General features: G+C 45.6%; 1 pseudogene; it reads right to left on the bottom strand.

Moving 5' to 3' along the window:
- LOC115331067 overlaps positions 1-17,138 on the bottom strand; it is an 89,901-nt pseudogene extending 72,763 nt beyond the window's left edge.
- Between the last annotated feature and the right edge of the window lie 474 nt (positions 17,139-17,612).

Genomic DNA, 17,612 nt, shown 5'->3' with positions numbered 1-17,612 from the left:
GGCACTCATTCATTTGGTCTGTAAATAAAGACGTTTGAAAGAAGAAAGAAGGTGCCAAGCCGCGTAGAGTGCCCGAATCGGACCTTACTGCCTGGTTAATTCAGTTGTTCACTTGCATCTTCCAACCTCAATCACCGAACAGAGACCACATTTAAGCTTACTGCTCGCGGTTTTGTTTTCATCTGGCTGATTTGGCTCTTTGCATGCTACATTATCGGTCCTAAGGTAAAGCAGTGAAAAATCAATTTTTGGCTTTCCGCCGGCAAGTGAGGCCCCATGCAAAATACCTTAGCTCTGTCTCGCCTCTTGGAGCAAAACACTATTCGGCCCAAGTTAGGCTCTTTGATATGTCAAACTTGAGTCAAGCTAGCTTTTTCTTTCACATTGTTTGGGAAAGCAGATCGGAATGGAAAAAGGATGTCCTAAAACAAATTCATGAGGAAATTCCCAACAGATTTTTTTAGAGCTATATTTACTACTCGAAACGAATATGTAGTTGGCGCCAGCGGGAGCCCGCGGAAAAGTGGCGACTACTGTCATGTAACTGGACACTTTAGTCACGTGGTGCTTGTGTTCTTTCGAAAGCTTCGTATAGGCTCTGAATTAATACTCTTTGTTTGAAGTGCAACAAAAGAACGAAGATTGATCAAAACAACTTTTTAGTGCACACATACGAAGCTACCGGAAGAGCGCAAGCACCACGTGATAGACCTGTGCGCAGGTCAGAAATTAACGGTGGCGGCGCGCCGCAGTGTTCCCTTCCGGCGACGGCATGGACAAACGCGGTCAGCCTGCGCTCCATATCCGAAGGGCGCCGCGCGGCAGTAAGCCGCAGCATCTATGGCAGCCGGTGCCGCCGTCACTACGTCTCTGTGACGTGCGCACTTTGCGGCGCGGTGCCGCTCCAATCTGGTCGGCCAGATGTTTGCGCGCGGTGTGCCTAGCGGCGAGCAGCGGAGAAGCAAATATGCCGACCGTTTTTTTTATCGGTTCGGCTGGGATTTTGAGCTGTGTGCGTCCCAAACGTTCTCGTGAGATCGTCTGCGAAGTTATTTGAACTCCCAGGAGTGGCACGGAAGGTGTTGTGAAATCACCATCTGAACTAGCAACAGGCGGGTCTCCACGAACAACAACGACAGTGCCGAGAAGAGGCGGTTTGACTCCGAGCGAGATTGGTTTGGTGTTGGTGGTTTGAGTTCAAGGTGGGGAATCTGTTTGCCGGAATGTTACTGCCACAGCCGATGAAGGAGTTAACACGAGGGCTGTAGAAAGGATGGCGAGACGGTGCACTTTGTACAGGAAAGACCTTTGACGTCGTCAGGTTTGTCGAGCCAGACATTGGATGCCGCCGGGAGACGAAGAAACGTGTTGTGAGTTTCGGAATATCTCTGCTGGGTTATTACTTTGAAGTGCGTTGGTAGGTATTTGCTCTCATGCATAAGGTTTATATGACGCTCGGGGGTAACGCTTTGTAAGTGCTCATTTCAATGGCACGGTCACAACACCTAATAATTATTGCATTCGGTGTGACTTCCTTCGCATAAAGTCAGTGAAGCTTCACCATGTACTTTCGAACGAAAGCGCCAAGACTCTCATGAAAACTGGTCGCGTCTCATACACGCGATTTGCGCCAGCCTTTCGTGTTCAATCTGGGCCTCTTTGGACCTCTGAATGCCTTCGTAGCGGCGTTCTGGGGTTTCTATACGTTCTGCGGTATGCTTCCTTGAGGACTGACACGCTGTGCGCCTCCAGTTGCCTCAGCGATGTTGGACACGTTGAATATCAATGTTAAAATGAATGCTTCTACAGTCGACACAATTATTCATTGGAGCGATTTTTATTTTTAATTTTTATGTCAAGTTCAACGGGTAGAAAAGAAAAGCAAACACGGCGTTCGTAGTGGTGTGAACACAGGTTTTGCGGTAATGCTTTCTTCTACCTTATTGCTCTAATAGTGATATAATGCTAGCAGAAGGCCGCTTGTTCCGGTTTTATTTGTTTTGTTTTTAGTCGGAATACATTAATTTACGTTTTGGGTATAAATATTGCGTCTTAAAGCGAGGTACTGGCAGTCGCTCTACGATCGGTGCCAATGCTGGACCAGCAACTGTGTGCCGATCTCGCGACGGGCTTTTGCGTGCATGCGTCTTGGATACACAGATATCGCCGTGTATCACCTGGTAGTGAGCCGTGCGTAGCGCCGCGCTGCGTCCAGTTTCGCCGCTCATGTGTTCCATGCTTAAGACAGGGGACACATTAGCGACGAAAACGGGCGCCGCGCCGCAGTATCATAGCAACATAGCCACCGGTGATGGCGTCTCTACGTCGCTTCCGCGCGGCGCTGCGGCCCTCGGATCTGGTCGATACAGACAAAGCTGCGCGTGCGGCGACCGGCGAGTGGTGCCCTGCGCCCAGTTTCACAGCTCGTCTGTTTCATGCTGAACTTGTGGCGGCGGTGGCGCAGCGCGGCGGCGCACAGGTCTACAACGTGACTAGTGGCGGCTTCCGCGCGCGCCAACTACAAATTCTATTCGCTCCTTCAATATAGCTCTAAACATTTTGTTTCTTCGTTGTAAATTAATTTATTATCTCTTTTCCCTATCTAGGCTGTGTAATTTTTTTTTATATATCTTTGCTTATCTTTTAAAGACGAAGCATACAATTAAGCATGCGCCTTCTTAAGTGCAGTGCGTTACTTAAGCGCTCCAGGCGGAGTGTATCTTCTCTAAAATGCGATAATGTTTATTTTTTTTTTTTTTAGAGCGCAGCTCTTAGGGGCCCGTTTCCGGCTTGAGCGGCGTCGCCGTCGCCGTCGCCGTCGCTGTCGCCGTCGCCGTCGGCGTCGCCGTCGCCGTCGGCGTAACCGCGCGGTGCATCATGGGAAATGTCCCATAATGCACCGCGCGAGCCCCCCACCGGGGTCACGTGACCTCGTGGGGGGCACGTGACCCCCCGAGGTCACGTGACCCCGGTGCATCATGGGAAATGTCCCATAATGCACCGCGCGAGCCCCCCACCGGGGTCACGTGACCTCGTGGGGGGCACCTGACCCCCCGATGTCACGTGACTCCCCTGAGGTCACGTGACCCCTCCTCGAGGTCACGTGACCCCCTCCTCGAGGTCATGTGACCCCCCGAGGCCACGTGACCCCCGCCGATGTCACGTGACCCCCAATTACGTCATCGTCACTGATGACGTCACCGGCATCCACATCGGTATCGTCATCATCACTGATGACGTCATCATCAATGATGACGTCACCGGCATCCACATCGTCATCGTCATCATCACTGATGACGTCACCGGCATCCACATCGTCATCGTCATCATCACTGATGACGTTACCGACATCCGCATCGTCATCGCCATCATCACTGATGACGTCATCAGTGACGTCACTGATGTCGTCACCGGCATCCGCATCGTCATCGTCATCATCACTAATGACGTTACCGACATCCACATCGTCATCGTCATCATCACTGATGACGTCACCGGCATCCGCATCGTCATCGTCATCATCACTGATGGCGTTACCGACACCGCATCGTCATCATCACTGATGACGTCATCAGCGACGTCACTGATGACGTCACCGACATTCGCATCGTCATCGTCATCATAACTGGTGAAGTCATCAGTGACGTCACTAATGACGTCATCGGTACCCGCATCGTCATCGTCACTGATGACGTCATCAGTGATGTCAGTGATGACATCTTCGGCATTGGGGGTCACGCGACCCCCAAGGTCACGTGACCCCCCCTGGTTAGTTTAACCCCCCCCCCCCAGTGCCCTTCCCTCCTCCTCCTCAAGAGCTGCGCTCTAATTCGGCGTTACAGGGAGTTGTAAGCGGCTTCCACTTTTTTTTTTTAAACCATGCAGGTAAGATTCACGGCTCTATTTCAATTGTAAGGCATGTTACAAATGTAATGCTTACCGGAGTTACAACTGGCTCCTTGCCACTGAGGTCTGTTAGAACCAAGTTTTCTGAGAGTACTGAACTTTTTTCCAAGTGAAGTGTTAAGCCTTCTTTAATGTGGATCACTTTTTCACTCGAAAGGCCTCTGCTTTCAAGAAGCTTTGGATAAGCAACTTCGAAGTTTCGGGATTCACCTGTAAAAACATCAATAAAGCTGAACTTAATAGTCAAATACAAAACCTCTTTACCGTCCTACAGGAATTGTGACAGCAATATTCGCTCCAATCTGTTTTATACATGGCATTGGGGTCACTTCGTGCCGCCATGATATGTTGCAGGGAACACTTCCGGTTCGGATGTTGTTTGCATGTTTTTACAGGGAAACATCACCGCTAGTGTCTTCCATAATTAAACCGTTTTTTTTTGCTATACTTTGCGCGTCCACTGGCTTCTTGAAGTACTGTTATGCTTCGCAATTGGCTGGACAATTTTACTGTGGAAGATCTCCACGAAATAAAAGATGCCGTGGCCGTCGACCGAAAACGGTCTCTAACGCGCGCCACGATTTCAGGCTCAGTATTATACTACGCATCATCGCTTAATTTTAAAACCAGAAAAGCACACATCCGAGTCCTCTGGACAGCGAGGGAACTTGATGGAACGAATTACAGTAGAGTTTTTATTCAAGTAAATATTTATTGAAATAATAATTTATATGCGACACTTTCGGACATTCGGACGTCGAATAATATAACTTTATATTTTAGCTTGAATCCAGACTTCCGTGATACAGACCAAAATGGTACTGCATAAAATATTTATTAACTAGAATGATAGTTTTAATTATTGTTTTGTATATCAGAGGCAGCATCATTTGCTAACGTTTAACGTTAATTTTCGGGTATATTTGCGCCTTTGAACAGATGGTTTACGTAATATTTTTGAACAAACTACATAAAAAAACCACGGAAATAGTCCCAAGTCTTGACAAAATATTATTTGAAGCATTAAAGTTATTATTCTGGTAGCTCATGTGAAATCCGCACTCACTAAAAAACTTGAGAGCTCACAAAATGCGGAATATTAAGCAAACAAGTACTGTATATGATTTTTTTTCTCCTGATATACAACAACCATAAACACTGGTTTAAACAGATGTGTATATTTCTGACATCAAGATTTGATGTGGGAATTTTATAACTTCGCGCATTCAAGAAATGTGCCGACGCGGGTGCAAATAAAACCCGCAACATTACATCAATATACAAGTTGTGTGATTTTAACGTGAAAGTATTCATTAGGAAAGAGCCATGCGGAGTAGAAGAATGTGGTCTGTACAGGTATGTTATACTGCCATAGGTGTTACGTAGGCCAACGCAATCTGTTTCAACACGTTTAATGCCAGACAGCATCTGCTGTGCATACAGTTCGCGTATCTCTTATATAAGTAAAAACGAATAACGTTAACGAATAAAAACAAATAAAACGAACCCGGCGGCGCTGCTTATCACGGTAGGCGATAACGTGCGCTCCGCACTGCTGATACATAAGAAGGCCAGCGTAGAATACAAAATCGCTGATACAACACTTCCTCCCCCCACACAGTTCTACAGTTTATTGTACATCAACCGTTCCGGCTTCCGGGTTACACGCGTGCTTCGCCTAGGCACCGGCACATCATCCCATAGTCCTGGCGATGGAGCTCTTTCAGGAAATGCAACATGACGTTCAGTCTCGCACATATCACTGGCATGTGGCATCTTAGTGTCACTACGCGCTTCATTATCATGCTCAGGCTTTAGTGAGGAACGCCGCAGGTGATCCGCGTGTACAAAACACTTTTGTTTGTCAACCATTACCAAGTACGTCATTGCGGACTTTAACAATTTTTCCTGGGCGCCACTTCACAATCTCACCACGGACAGTACGTACAAGCACAGAATCACCAGCGCAAAACACACGTGGAAGATCACGACGCTTATTTGCTCGACACACCTCCCTCTCCGATTCGGCCATAACTTTGGCCTCAAGACTCTGTTTCAAGATGGATAACCTTGTGCGCAACTTGCGCTTCAAAAATAATCCTGCTGCTGTTTTCCCAGTAAAGTTATGTGGAGTCGTTCGGTACTCAAAAAGAAAGTTATGAACTTTGTGTTAAAGACTCCTAGAAGTTTTGTTTCCTTTATCTTCTAACAACTGCTTCAGCAGCGATTGCTTTACAGTTTGTACCGCGCGTTCTGCTGAATCATTAGATTGCGGATGATACGGCGGCGTGAAGGTATGCTTAACACCATTAGCTGACAAAAAATCGTCGAATTCCTTTGCTCGGAATTGCGGCCCATTATCTGTTACTACCTCACATGGTAACCCATGACTTGCAAACAATGACTGCACTGTTTCCACCGTCTTTTCAGCCGTTGTAGAGCTCATGATCTTTACCTCTACCCATTTCGAGTAGGAGTCTACAGCCACAAGAAACATGTTGTGCTCTTTTTGAGCAAAGTCGAGATGTACTCTCTCCCAACTGTTCGTGCACCACCTCCAAGGGGTCAAGGGTGCTGGCTGCCCCACTGATCTAACACTTTTACAGATGTCACACTGTCTCAGAATCTGTTCAAGACAGCTGTCAATCCCTGGCCACCAGACCATGGACCTTGCTAGTGCCTTCATTTTGGTAATACCAATTTGCTGTTCGTGCAGCAAAGACACAACTTTCTTTTGCAAAGTCTGTGGTACCACCACTCTGTTGGCCTAAACTAAGCACCCGTCATCCACAGAAAGTTCAAAGCGCCGAACAAAGAAAGGCTGCAGCAGTTCGTTAACAGATCGCGGCCAACCGTGCCACGTCATTTCGCGCACAGCACTCAAGATCGCGTCTTTCGAGGTTTCTCGTTCAATAACTTCAGCGGTTATCGGCAGTTCCCTAACAGTTGAAAAGTAAAAAAAATTCTTCGTTGTCATTGGTGGTTTCAGACAACGGAAGGCGGGACAAGCCATCGGCGTCGGTAATTTTTTTTCCAGCTTTGTGCCGAATGAGGAACTGATAGTTTGACAGGAATATGACCCAACGGTGCACTCTAGCAGCCGCTACTGCACTGGTATTGTGTTTTGCACCGAAGATCACCGCAAGTGGCTGATGATCTGTTACTACGGTAAAGGTGCGTCCATACAGATACTTATGGAATTTTTTTATTCCAAAGACGATGGCCAGCGCTTCCTTTTCAATGTGCGCATAGTTACGCTCTGCTGGAGTCATAGATCGTGACGCAAACGCTATCGGTTTTTCTACGCCATGGACCACGTGCGACAAAACCGCACCTAAACCATACTCCGAGGCGTCACACGTCAGCTGTATTTCTTTTTTCACAGCATACAGCTCTAGAACCATGTCACGGCTGAGCAGCTCTTTAAGACGTATAAAACACTCGTGACACTGGCTCGACCAGTTCCATACGTTGCCCTTGCGTAGTAGCTGGTGGAGAAACTCTAGCAAATTTGCAAGATTTGGCAAAAATTTTGCGTAGAAGTTTACGAGGCTTAAAAAGGCTTTCAGCTGTGTCACATTACTGGGTTTTAGCGCATCTCGAATGGCCTTCACCTTGTCTGCTGTGGGATGCAGACACTGGTTATCTAGCTCGTGTCCCAGGTACTGAACTCGTTCTTGAGAAAATTAGCATTTCGTTGCGTTCACCCTGATGCCGTGTTTACTCAGTGCATTTTACACTTGCTCTGTGCGACTGTAGCACTTTGCTTGGTCTACGCCAACAATCAGCACGTCATCCAAGTAACAGGCAGCACCAGGAATGCCTTGCAAAACCTGGTCCATCACGGCCTGGAACATGGCGGGTGCACTTGCTACGCCATATGGTAACCGCTGGAACCTAAAAAGGCTCATATGCGTGTTTACCATGAGCAGCTCTTGCGCTCGCTCGTCCAACTCGAGCTGTAGGTAGACCCTAGAGAGGTCTAAAACTGTAAACACGGTTCCAACAGCCAAGGTCGTAAAGATGTCCTCAGAAAGTGGTAAAGGATAGTGGCCCACTTCAATGGCCTGGTTCACCGTTACTTTGTACTCACCACATATCCTTATTTCTTTGCCACCACTCTTCGGCACGATCACTAGAGGCGGGGCCCACGTACTGTGCCTGACCCGGTAAATGACACCAGCTTTTTCTAAGTCTACCAATTCTTTTTCCACCTGCTCGCGCAAAGCATATGGGACAGGTCTCGCCTTACAAAAAACGGGATTTGCGTCGGCTTTTAACCTAAGGCTACTTTTGAAACCCTTGATAGCTTCATACCCGGGCTCAAACATGTCAGCATACTGCTCTTTTAGGCATTTTTCTGCCTCCTCTTTTTCCGTGTTTCTTACCGCTTGTACGTTAAGCACAACTTCGCGCAGATTCTGCACGGCGTCATGCAGGTCTATCTTAATTTTCGCGAGCCAGTCACGACCCAGAAGAGCCGGCATAGTAGCACCGTTTTCCTGTCTCGCAACGACAAGTGGCAAGTGATAGGTTTGATTTCCATAGCTAACTTCTACCTGCGCAACTCCCTTTACGCCAATGGAAGTACCATTGTACACTCCGAGATTGACATCTTCGTTCCGGCATGCTGTATTTGGGAAATGCTCGGCAAAGTCTTTTTCTGACATTATAGTCACAGCAGCCCCGGTATCTAATTCCATTGGAATTTTTTCACCGTTCAACCTCAGCCTAACAACGATGGGAGGCGGACTTCTAGCACTGTTCGCTTTACAATTCGCAAGCAAGTCTTTCTCTTTCACTGTCTCCTGAACCTTGTGCACGACCTTTGTCTTACACACTTTGGCTACGTGTCCTGGTTGTTTTTACGCTGCGGAGAAGACAACCGCTACATCAAACTTATCCACACACGTATTAATCCTATCAGAAATGGTAGGTATATACAGGGTGTCCCATATAACTTGCTCCAAACTTAAAAAAAGAAAAAAACGAAAACAAACAGAGTTTGCGCGAGTGAAACCAACTGAATGTTGTTTGAATACGTTTGGGTATGTGCAACTTTTCTTAGTGTGCCTAGTGTTTTCATTAGTTAAGACTCAGTAAATATTTTTCAATATTTCATTAAAGGCCAATGTTTGAATTTGAAAGTCGTAGAGCGCACAGAGAAATATTCAGTCAAGGTTTTCCTCAGCTGCAATTGCTGCAATCGCAACGCGCACGGGCGTCGTGATTGCAGCGCTTTCAGACGTGCTCCGAAGGAACGAAGACCAGCTTATCACTGCTGCGCCGTCCGAGACGGGGCCTCGTGTTAGCGTAGGCCCCGAGATAGGTGCATTGATTGCGCAAAAAGAGCGCGCGATAGTTCTACCCACGACAACTGGCGCACGAAAGCCAACGTTGTTCTTCGCTGCTCGTTAATAATTCATTGTAATGGGCAGGGTCCAAGATTATTGCACAGTCCTAGTATCGTATAATTGTTTTAGTTTTCAGGCCTGCTCATACCGAGGGGAGGTCTAGCTTAGTTTCTGGGCCTTGCATGTCGCGGTTCAATTTCCGTCTTCCACGTCGCGGGTAAGCGTATGTCTCCGTGCGAGCGCTTTATTTGATTTATGTCGTGTTGCAATCAACTTGTGCCAAGGCGCCCATTAGTTCTCCAAGACGCCAATGATACCTTTTTCGAATGAGGAAGAGGCGAGTATGGTCCTTGTTTTGGGAGCGGATTGGGACTTTAAGAGAAAGGCTGCCAGGGTATATCCAACATGGCACAGTAGACTTCGATCAATCCCATCCCCAATAATCAGAAAATACGGGACGTAGAATCAGACAGAAAGCTTCACGGAGAAGCGGAAGAGACCTCGTGCTTTAAGCAAAGTCCTCCGCACAGACATTTTGGCTTCCATGGCAGCTCATCCTTACGCTAGTAGCAGTAACAAATCCATTCCGAAAAAGGGTCGCACTTGGCCTGTTTGATAAGGGGCTAAAGGGGTGTTACGAGTTAGATGCGGCGCAATATGGAGGCTTCAAAAGCGAAGTTCCACAGTGCGAGCGAGGTCGTTTTTTGGTCCTGTACCAGAGTAACCCACCCTTCGTAGGAGGTCACACCTGGTGGTCGGTGCTTCTCTCTGACGTCTTTTAGTTCGTCACACTCCCAGATGAGATGTCTGATCGTCGGTGCTTGATCTGCGGAGCAGCTGCTGCAACGTGTGATTGGAGGTGGTGGGGGATCGCCTTCTTGATTGCACAGTTGGTTGTACCGCCACCTTGCCACCATGTCTTCTGTGAAAGCGAAGCCCGTTCGCGCTTTAACAACAAGCACTTGGGCCCCCCGAGGTAGACCTTTAGGCAATGGGTTCTCGAGGGGTGGTACTTGATCTTTCAGCCGGTTTTTCTGAATTTGCTTCCGTCGTCATCGCTCTTCGTCCGGGCTGTGGTCAAGCGATGGACGGTAGATCGGCACTCCCTGCGAGCGGCGAGAAGTGCAAGCCTCGCTCGCCAGGTTGTGCGCGGCCTCGTTGTCCGCTTGACCGGAGTGCCCAGGCACCCACTGGATTTTTACTGCGACGTATTTTTGCGCTTTTATTATGTTGCAGCCACTTTTTATGGCGTACTCCGTGGTTCCGACTCTGGGAGGACCGATTAAGGCGTGGATAGCTGTGGAACTGTCAGTGCAGATCGTGACCACCTTGGTTTGCTCGTTCACAATTCGGTGGTCTGTGCGAATCCAATTTACACCGACTTGAAGCGCCCGGAGCTCCACTTTGGTGGTGGAGGGTGTCTCGTTTAGGAGGTAATTTTGTAGGCGAAGATAGCCGTCTTCGGTTCTCGCCACAACGGAAGCGATCTGAGTGTTCGGATTCCAGAATGCGTCCGTAAAAAGCCGCATCTCCGTGGGGTCTGTTGAGGGCTCGTTGATTGCGCGGGCGATAGTGGCACGCTGCGGCCTATAGCGCTGGGCGTTGGTCTTCAAGCTGAGTGGTGTGCCGTCCGTGACGGGGGAAGTCCATCCACGGCGGCACGTGCGGTGGAACCTCGTCTAAAATGGCAGCCATGGCGGGGTCGTCTGAGAGAAGGAGGCGCTGACCCTGAAGAATGAGGAGACGGCGGTCCTGGGTTCCCTCGCGGCAATCTTCTATAATGCACCGTAGGGGTGGAAGTCTTCCGTAGCGATATAGTTCTTCCACTCGGGTGTGGCGAAGCAGGCCGGTGATCACCCGAAGGGCGGCTCGGTAGAGGGTCTCTAGTTTTTCGACTTGGGTCTTTGTCAGCTAGAAGCACACAGCCCCGTACGTGGCCCGAGACACAAGGACTGCGTACACGACGGTGCGCGCGATTTCGGAGGTGGCGCCTCCAAATTTATTTGAAATTCGTTTAATGATGTGCACTATGTCGTACGTGATGTGAGTGCTGATGTAGCGGTACTAAGATCTCCATAATAAAGAACTTATCTCGCTCGTCCGTCTGGAGAATTTTGAACGAATCTAAGCTTCACCTTTACCACATTCAGCTACATCAAAAGTCGCAGGCTAGGTTCGCGAAGTTAACTCCCAGGGCAGAGTTAACTTCGCGAACAGGATTCCAATTCAATATTAAAAAGAACAAGACCTTTTCAACGACGTGCTGTGAACAGATGATGGAGACTTTTAACGAAACAACTAAGTGAACCTTCAGAACGCCCATTACTGGAGCGAGAAAATCCCACTGGTTGGCGTAGTCCCGACATCAGTACCAGTGGTGTCTTAATGTCCGGTGCGGGATCTTTCAGAACAGCATCGCTTGTCCCGTCTTTTTTTACCTGACGCTAACTGCAAAACGCTATGTGAACGAGATCGTTGCAGGTGCAGCAGATAATTTTCGCTGTAGTCTGCCATCGGCACGCCTCCTACACATGCTGTTTCAGCATGACGGTGCCCCCGCTCACAGCTGTAGCCAGCCTCGAGCCTGGCTCAGCGGTGCCAAGCAAGAACAGTGTGTCGGTCAGTACGGTACCGTGCCATCGCCTGCTAGGTCTCCGGAGATGACCCCCCTTGATGTATTCTAGTGGGGTACGTGAAAGACCCTGGGTCTACAGCACCGAACCCACAACGCCAAGCGCATTCAAGGTAAACATTACGCAAATATGCCGCAATATTCCCTCGTGCACGGAGTGCAAGAGCGGACGTGTTCAAAAAGATGAGTTCTCCACCGCTTCAGGTGGGGACCCATTTGGGCACATTCTGTAGGCAGCGAACACTGTTTTGAAAAAAGCTGCATTGAACCAGTGTCAGTTTAACGTTAAAGCTGGAAATTCCTTCATGACGCCGTCTTGATGCCATTATTTTGACTAAATCTCCCCGTGAGAAGGATGTCAACATCAAGGACGGCGCTGCTTTTTTGTCTTTTTTATGAAGGCGAAATCCCTATTGCCTCATCCTTCAGTCGACCTTCAAAGCCTTTGAGCGAAAACACATGGACGACACGAAAACGACGAAAACTCGCCAAAACTACATCAAAAGTATGTCATCAAACAGCGGGCTGTCTTTGGAGGTTCGCTATCACATTTACATCGGCGCTTGGGTTTTCGCCTTCGAGTCGTCTTAGCAATAACGTAAGAGTCCCTGTGACTTTTTTCGGTAAGACACGTTGCACCTCTTATGCGTTTTTGTTTCAGACGCACTTTTTTTGTTTTTGTTTACTACTTTATCTTTTTATGAGCAAATAAAATCACCATTCTCTTCCGTTTTCTCCAGCGAACACGTGATCACGGGGAGAGCTCGGGCACACTCACTTTCTGCCCTTTCCAAGATGCGGCAGCAATTCGCACCTTGGCTCTTAAATGAGCAAATATAAACTAGCTAAATATTCCTAATGAAGTAAAACACAAGGCGCACTTAAAAATGGTGCACTTTCCCAAGAAGTCATCCAACAACCTATTCAGTTGATTTCATTCTCGCTAAGCGCTATGGTTTCGTTTTCCTTCTGGCAAATTTTGGTCCCATTTATTGGGGACACTTTGTATATACTCCGCAGTTTAAAAAAAGGACGACAAAAAACGTTTTTTATGCGAAATAGAATACCGTTCCATATATGTCGTATGTGCAGTCGGTGTGGTTTACACAGTTTAAATATCCTGTGGAAATATTTATATCGACGCTTTCCAGCAGCTATGCAATGCGCCGCCATAACCGGCCTTCCGCGTTTGCTTTTACTTTTTTGCGTTTACTTCACTTCTTCCAGGAATAATTCATCGATTGACCACAGCAGGAAAGATTTTTGCCATGTTCGTTTCTCCTTTGTTCGTCTCCCTAGCATTGGCCTTTGTGGAGGCCTTTCAACGCCCGCGTCAATGGCTAGGCATCTCGGTAAGACAAGAGAAGGTCACACATGGCGGATGTGTAAACGGATGTGTAAAGCGCCAAACGGGCAGACGTGTAAACGCTCAGGCTCATGAGCACTCTCTTTCGTTACGGAGCGCTGCATCGGGACATCTCGGGTAACATTCTTATGAATAGGGCTCTACCCCGCAGTTATATTCAATTACTGTCTAAACACCACAGAAATACGGCTAGAGTAATTTAGGTTGCTTGTTGAACCTGTCTTTTGTGTTTCGTGTAGAATTCTAGACGTGAGGTTTGTGTAGGCGTTCAATCAATTAACCCTTCTGGTGTTGCATTATATCTTATTAATCGGACTGACGCATTTATGTGTCCGTGACTGTGACTGTGATGAAAAAAGTCCCTGTACAGTTAAAAAAAAAACTTTTCTTTCTTTTTTGTGTCAATCTATTTTGCTCTAAAAGAAAACGACTCTGTGGTTAGTCAGTGCTATAAATGCTTTTTTTCTTCTCGTTCTTGTGTTCATTTTTGCTCGGTTTTTATTTCTTCCATCATACACCGGCTCGCCCATCTTCGCCTCATACTACAGCTCCTTATAAATAAATATGCTCTAGTTAAAACAAAACACCCTGTATATCAGGCGTGAAATATTCTAATCAGTCAAAGCGTGCAGATTGCGCTACTAGTAGGCAAGAACGCAGCTCGTGACAGGGATAAGGCTTTTCTTCTAGACAAACATAATTATGTGTTAGTTAAGCCTCACCTCTTACACTACAGAAAGAACGGGCAGGCGTCTTTATCTAGCTAACATAAAATAGCATCACATTTATAACAATTTTCGTATATTGCTTCTTCATTTTAGTAGCCGAATCGATTAAAAAGATTGAGTAAACTGAATTTTGTTTTTCACGAACGATATGCACATGAAAACGAACATCTCAAAAATTATTAACGAGAGGACCAGGAATCAATGAGAAACTAAAATATTGACTACAGTATTCCCCCACACTTGGGTTAGGGCTTCAAAAGACACAGAGGGGACTATGTTTAGATAAGTATAGTGTCATAATATGAATAAAATTAAGAACTCCCAGATTCAAATTCCAGCTGGTTTAATCATGACACCTTTAGTGAACAACATGTCATCAAGATATTTGTAAAGTACACAATTAGCCAGCCATTTCATAATCTTGCCGTATGCTGAGCAACGGAACATTCCAGCGCGAACCCAGTACTAGTTTCTAGGGAAAGAAAATGTTCACGGTAGCTTTACTTAGTTCAACTATATTTGCAATTTATGATGTTGGTATTAAAGTTAAGCCTGTTGACTCTTATAAGTCTAGGTAATATCCGTAATATCACAAAAAGGATTAGCATGTAATAAATAACACTTATTTTGTGATATCTATACGCGGCAAACAATGTAAAAAAAACTCTATATTATTTGAAAATTGCTGAAGGCTAACAAAGTGTTAGTGTACTTCTATAAATGAAATACAAACATACACTTTTGGAAAACACGAAGTTCAGAGTGCCTCAATATAGATTATTATTGGCGTTCTAATTACGGTAATGACCAATGGCGTTTAATTTTGCGGTTATTAAAAACCGAGCTCACTTAACATTATTAAACATCGTTAACAGCTCTTGGATAGCGAAACCGTAGATTTGAATTGTCTACGCCATCCACCAAAAGCCGTCGTGGAGCACAGATGAAACCGATAATGGAACACGTGTACCAGCTGAACGCCGACGCAACCGTTCTACCCAACCCGTTTTGCGCCCGCCCAGAGTAAGTGATGAGGAAAAATCAGTACGACAACCTTGTTATATGGAGGTGTTGACGTCATCCCATATTCACTGCTCGACTTCATTAATTCAACTGTCGAAAGTTGCTTTTTCGGGTGTGTCAATACTATAAAAATGGTACTTTCGTCTTGAAACAGATACTAAACAGCTCAGGTTTTAATTTTATGCCCTCATTTTTCATTATAGTCCAACATGCTAGATAGTACGTAATGGTCTGTTCACAAAGCATCCTGTGACTATGTTTCACTAAGTTATGCCAACGCATAGCTAAAGCTATCCGTTGACGAATATTCGCGGGTGGTATCCCCTACAAAAAATTTATATCTGGCCAGATGTGAAGATTACAGATATGGCCATATCAAAAACTGGCCACATATAACCTGATATGGTATATCTGCCAGATATAGCCTCATAATGCCAGATATAGCCTGATGTATGGAAATCCCGGATCTGGCTAAGTAAGGAAATTCCAGATCTGGCCAGGCATTTAAAAAATGCACAAGCCTGAAATCAGCACTTTATATCTTTTTATTGTCTACATTCTCCCAACTGCCCGACTTGCACTCGAGGAGTTATGGAAACGGTGATCCTTCAGCTCCTTTAGTGATAGCTAGTTTTGACCAATCCCATGGTTACACAGTTTGGAGTGTAATTCGTAGTCAGCCTGAACAAGCGTCCCATAGGGCTCAAGTACCTGTCATATCACTTTTAAATTTTCTCGTCAATGGCAGCGTTTATGATAATGTGCATTTTGTCCAACCTTCAACCACGCTGAGCAGCCGAAATCTCTTACCATATTATAATTCTCGTGATTGTTGTTTTAGCAGGAATTACTTGTCGAGAAATCACAACAACCAAAACAGGGATTTAGCTCGAATTCAGCGGAGCTGTTTATGACATGTTTAGCGTTTCTAACTTAATATCAGCGTTTTGGAAGCTGTACGAGAATGATAATAATGTAAAAGATATGTCTTCCGCTCATCCAGGTTGAAGGTTGGCCGGAATGCACAGTACTGACATTGGCGGGACATTTTTAAAGTGGTATGGTAGGTATTTGGGTTCTGTACGGTACATGTTCAGGGTGACTCCGAATTATACTCAAATCTGTAACCATAGAATTGCTCAAAATTTTCGATCACTAGGTAGCTGAAGAAAAACCATCCCCATGATCCCTAGAGTACGGCCCGAGGCGCTTGGGCGATTTAGCAAATTGTCTATTCGGGCGTAATGTTAACACTTTGAAATAATTAAGCTACATTGAAATCCTCGTGAAAACTAGCACAAATAATCTCAAACTTGTCAAAGCTCAAGTTTGGGATTATTTGTGATGATATTTAGCTCGCGAACAGTGAGTCATTTAGAGTCTGATAATAAAGATTTTTTTTTAAACTTTTTTAACTTCTTAGTATACTGAAAACCGGCCGCCAGATAAGACTGTATATACGCCAGATAAGCCTGTATATAAGCTATATCAGGCTGTATATATGCCAGATAAGTCTGTATATACGCCAGATAAGTCTGTATATACGCCATATCAGGCTGTATATACGCCAGGTAAGTCTGTATATACGCCAGATAATGCTGTATATAGGCCGTATATAGTCATATAATGTTTGATATGGCCAGATATGGCCCAGATATAAGATTTCCATACGGGATGCTGTGCGACAAGTTACACCTTGGATAGGTTGGAACTCCTCATAGAAATCATGATTGTCTCGATGAAAAAACATTCCTGTCTTTATGTAAGTATCCGCCTTATTACGATCTCAAAACTCAGATTACTGAAAGTGTCATAAAAGATCTAAAAATACTCCAAAAGCTGTCAGAATAAAAATTTTAGAACATGCTGTCATAGCGTATAATATTTCGTAGTCAGTTCCAAAAACATATTTGGGGCCCAAAGCTTAATAGTGGTTCTGTGGCATTACCGTGACAAATACAGAAGCGTGTATATGCACAAGTATATAAAATAACCAAACCTACAACAGTTCCAAATTAAGTGGTTTGTCAGAAAGAAACCAATGAGTTGTACTCAAAAAGATACGTACCTCTCGCAGTGCCATTTTGAATTAAAGCCGACAAAGCGCATAGAAACATATACCGCATCATTTTCTTCTGTACAAGGTGTTAGCTGTTTTACGATGAGCGTTTATAGAACATGAACATCCTGGTAGTTCAATGGATTAATCTCCAGTATTGAGATTTTTACTTTCTGGTGCTAAAGGGCACCACAAAATTAATTGAAAATGCTAAAAGAGCACATAGAGTGTTATTTAATGGTCAACGGACAATTCTGGCGTTCTTGAAAGTTTTTTTTTTTACAATAGAATTGGATTTAGTAGACGCACTATGAAATATGTGCTTTAGGATATTTGTTTTTGTAGTGTGGTTTCAATTGAAATCAAGCATCCGTGTCGAGGTGGATATTTTCATTATCTGAAAAATATATACTTAGCCCCAATCTCGCTAATTAACAAAACCACTCCGTTTTTTTTGTTTGTTTTTTAATTTCTCCACAAAGAAATTTTGACTGGAGCTAGTTAAAACGCTACGTTTAGGCTGTCTTTTTTACTCAGTTCTGGC

Source organism: Ixodes scapularis, unplaced genomic scaffold (genome assembly GCF_016920785.2).
Source record: "Ixodes scapularis isolate PalLabHiFi unplaced genomic scaffold, ASM1692078v2 PGA_scaffold4__175_contigs__length_147842914, whole genome shotgun sequence".
In the NCBI taxonomy this organism is placed as follows: Eukaryota; Metazoa; Arthropoda; class Arachnida; order Ixodida; family Ixodidae; genus Ixodes; species Ixodes scapularis.
This window is presented reverse-complemented; position numbering and strand designations above follow the sequence as displayed.